We start from the raw sequence: 3857 nt of genomic DNA, 5'->3' as shown, positions 1-3857 counted from the left end.
CGTCCGCCCGGGAGGGGGGCGCGCGCGGCCGGGAGTCACCGAGCGAAAGGACACCCCGAAGGCTGCGGCGCCGGGCGCGGGAGCCCGGCTGACGGGCAGGGGGGCAGCCAACCGCCGCCGCGGACGGGGGGAAGAGGCGGGCACAGGGCCTGGGGGGCGGGGGCAAAGGGCACACGTCCCGCTCCAATCAGAGCCGGGCCCTCCCCCGGCGCCCCCTCGCGGGGTGCGGGTGCCAGGAGGAGGCGGGACTGGCCCGACGCAGTGGCCCGGCCGCGGGTGAGAAGCCGGACCTCGGAGGCCGCCGGCCGCGCCCGTGCGACCTTCTCCAGCCTTTGGGCAACCACCGCGGGCGAGCGGCGCATGCGCGCGGAGGGGCGGCAGGTGCGCGGGGCGGGGGGCGTGGCCTCGCGCTCCAGGCCCCGCCCCGGGGTTCGCGGGGGGGGGCTGCGGGGGCTGGGGGCTGGGCCTTGAACTCGTCTTTGTGTTGTGTTGTCTTGCTTCGGTGTGTCTTCGTTTTCCAGGGTTCTGCTTGCACGCTTTTGGAGTCATATTTTTTTTAATATTTTTTTTAATTTTTATATTCCCCATACAATTGCAACCCCCTTATTTTGACCCCAAGCCCTCCCCTCCCCTCCCCGCCCCTCCACCCCCCATAGAGTGTCTCTGGTTCATAGTTGTTTGTTGATTTTGGTTTTCACTTTCTTATAGTTATTCATTTTCCTGGTCCCTTATTTAAGTTTTCTAGATTCCTGCTATGAGTGAGACCATCCGGTATTTTTCTTTTTCTTTCTGGTTTATTTCGCTGAGCATGGAGTCATGCTTTCTTAACTTTGTGGCTGCGCAGCCCATAAAGTGTAGTCATACCCTCATACTGTTAGGGGGAGAAAGGATGTCCTAGCTGCCCTGTAACAATACCCGTTGTTGAGCTCCTTAAGTGAAGGTGTACTCGACCCCCATGTTATAGTGAAAGGGAACTGCTAAGAAAAGAAATCTTTCCCTGTTAAAGAGTCATAGACCTGGAAATGTAAAGGTAAATAATAAGTTTGCTTCCTTAATCAGCATATCTAAACAAGGTCTGGCAGCCTGCTAGGCTGGTTGATCTCCCAGGCCTTGCTGGAAAATCTGTATCCTTCCCCTTTTCCTGTGTCAAGAGTTTGTATGCTAACTAACCAACTTTATCAAGGTAAAATAGTTGTGTATAAAAGAAACTCTTTGTCTCTAGACCAGACCTTATGGGACTTCCCAGCTCTGAGACCCCATGCATGGGTAATAAGCTTTCCTCACCATTCCTGAAGTACCGCTGGTTCTTCCCCTGCTTGGGTAAATGGCTGGACTTTACTTCTGCAACATTAGAGGAGAACCCAGAGTTTCCAAGCAAGAGGGAAAGTAGATTGCACAGTGACTCGACCCAGAGCACGCTTCAGACTCTGCCGGCAGCGCAGAGGTTGCAAGAGATGAGGGTCCCGTGAACATGTTACTGTCGTGCTTTGTGTTCTCTAACCCTCGCTGCTAAGTCGCGTTACTCTCCATTGTCTTTCCAAAGGCAGGAAATGTGCGTTTTCCTAATTCTTAGGTTCTTTGTCTACAACCAGCTCCTGCACCCAACAGCCTTTTCAAACATGTTTTTAAGTGTCTTTTAAGTTTGTTTGTTTGTTTGTTTTTTGAAGTGCTTGTTGAAAGGTTCAGCAGGGGAAGTCGTGGAGGGAAGAGTCGAGGACGACAGAATAAGTTTCAAAGGGGGCTTTATTGCGTTCCTGGGCGAGCTTCACGGACCCAAGGTGGGGGTCGGTGAAGCCGCGCCTATTGTTAGGGGAGGGCAGGTTTTTATAGGATGGGAAGAGGAAAACCGGGTTTGCAAGTAACAGGAACTGTTGTTTTCTGATGGTATCAGCGGGTCCTCATTCTCGCCGCTAAGTGGGCTTCCTCTTTTCTCGCCCTTAGGTGGGCTTCCTACCAGATGCCTTTTTGCCCTAGTAACTCTGGTTTCCCGTCAAACCTTTAACTTGTGCAATTTCTGAGGCTGTTGCGGAGCAGCCTCCTCAAGGTCATTAGTTTGTTACTCAGTGGCAATAAACAGAATCTCCAGTCATAGCAGAGTAACCTTAAATTTTCAAAAATTTGGAGTGCTTTAAAGCAAAAAGAGAAGTAATATGTGGAAGGTAAAGCGACAAGAAGGAAGGGGGAGCAGATCCTGGGTGGTGGAATGATAAATACTGGAAGTGAAAGGATTTATATGTCAGAGATGTTCAAACCATTGTCTTGGGCCCTTCCAAAAGATCTCCCCTTCTGCATTTCATCTTCTAATCTGACCCCAAGCAAAAGAGAGTGAAATTGTTGCCTCCCTGGATATGGGGACCTAGCGAATTTAAGAAGGGGATTTCTTTGACGTCTTAGAGTTCAACTAAAAATAAATGGAGATCTTGCATTCTTCTCCTGAAGGTATCCATATTTTAGTATAAAGACAGTCTTTTTATTGAGGTAACATAGCGTACAAAATTATGCAAAAATTTAAATGTTAGGTGAGTTTTGACAATTATATATACTTATAATTGAAACAATTATATATAACCGTCATCCAAAATTAAAATGACTTTTTTATATTAATTTATTTATACAAGCACTGGGGTACAGGCCAGAGGCGTGGCTAGGTGATAGGATTCACCAGAGACAGAGCGGGGAGCAGAACAGGCAGAAGGACCTAAATACACTGCTGAGGGGAGCAGCGGGTGAGACAGGAGAGGTCTGCTGTGCCATGCGGGAATCTCTCTGGCTGGCCGGGATCAAACCAGCACTGCAGAGGCTGTGGACAGCTTCACAGCCCTGCGCTCAACCCTCTGCTCCACTGGCGAGGCCCAAAAATGACATTTTAAGCTATTGAGCCATCAAGTAAAATTGACAGTTTGTAAAGATTTAAAATGTTCTTGATGTGGCTTTAGCACTGTGCATGGATCCCACCCTCCTCTTCTTGTAGATCCCTAGGAGTGGAATTGCCGATACCTGAAATTTTTAAAAACTGTTACCTAGTTTTGATTTACTGACCTAGTTGAGACTGCTAGCTCTGTACCCATTCTGGAGCCATGAGTTAATAATTTAATGTATGATTGCCAAAATAGTACTGTTGATTAACTTGCTCTTACAGACTTAAGACTGGTTTGACATGGGCAGTGTAGGCTATATAGATAGTAGTAGTTCGCTGTGCTTTCTGTCCACTTATGTGTCAAAAGAATCAATTGCAAAATCATTCAGTATAAAGTGTGATGAAATTGAAACAAGTCCCCTGATTTCAAGTTAGTTTTACAAAGAAGATAAATTCCCAACTGACTGGATTCTGCCCTTTAGCAAAGGCAAAAGTCAGTGAGATTGTTTCAATTTGCTCTCACCTTTATGCCTCCAGTTCAGGGTGCAGTGTTCCACTGTTCAGTTGGGTCTGATGGTTCAGCAGAAGTGATACAAACCCCCACTCCAGGTTCAGCAGGCGCCAGGGCAACTTCTCTCAATCTAGTGGTGATCACAGGAATCTATGATTCTTTTGTATTTTATACAAGGCCCTTTTAAGACTCTGTAAGCATGAACCCACAGTCCTTATTACTTTCATTGCCTTACATGTGGAATTTTATTGGTGGATATTATATTGGAGTTTTATTTGTTTTTATTTGTGAAAGGAGGTCAAAGAGGACTAAACCTAATTTTTTTAAAAAAGGCTACAGTACCAATAATATGCTCTCAACTAAGCAAAGCCAGCCCCCAAAGAGTCTTCACGAAGTTTACTCTATTTGTGGGATCTAGACCTGAGATTATGAGTTAATTATTGACTTTCTTCTGTTGGGTGAAGAGAATATCCAGTCATGTAGGTAATT

Source organism: Talpa europaea (genome assembly GCF_964194135.1).
Source record: "Talpa europaea genome assembly, chromosome: 11".
In the NCBI taxonomy this organism is placed as follows: domain Eukaryota; kingdom Metazoa; phylum Chordata; class Mammalia; order Eulipotyphla; family Talpidae; genus Talpa; species Talpa europaea.
The sequence above is the reverse complement of the archived record's forward strand: the minus strand, read 5'-3'. Positions refer to the sequence as shown.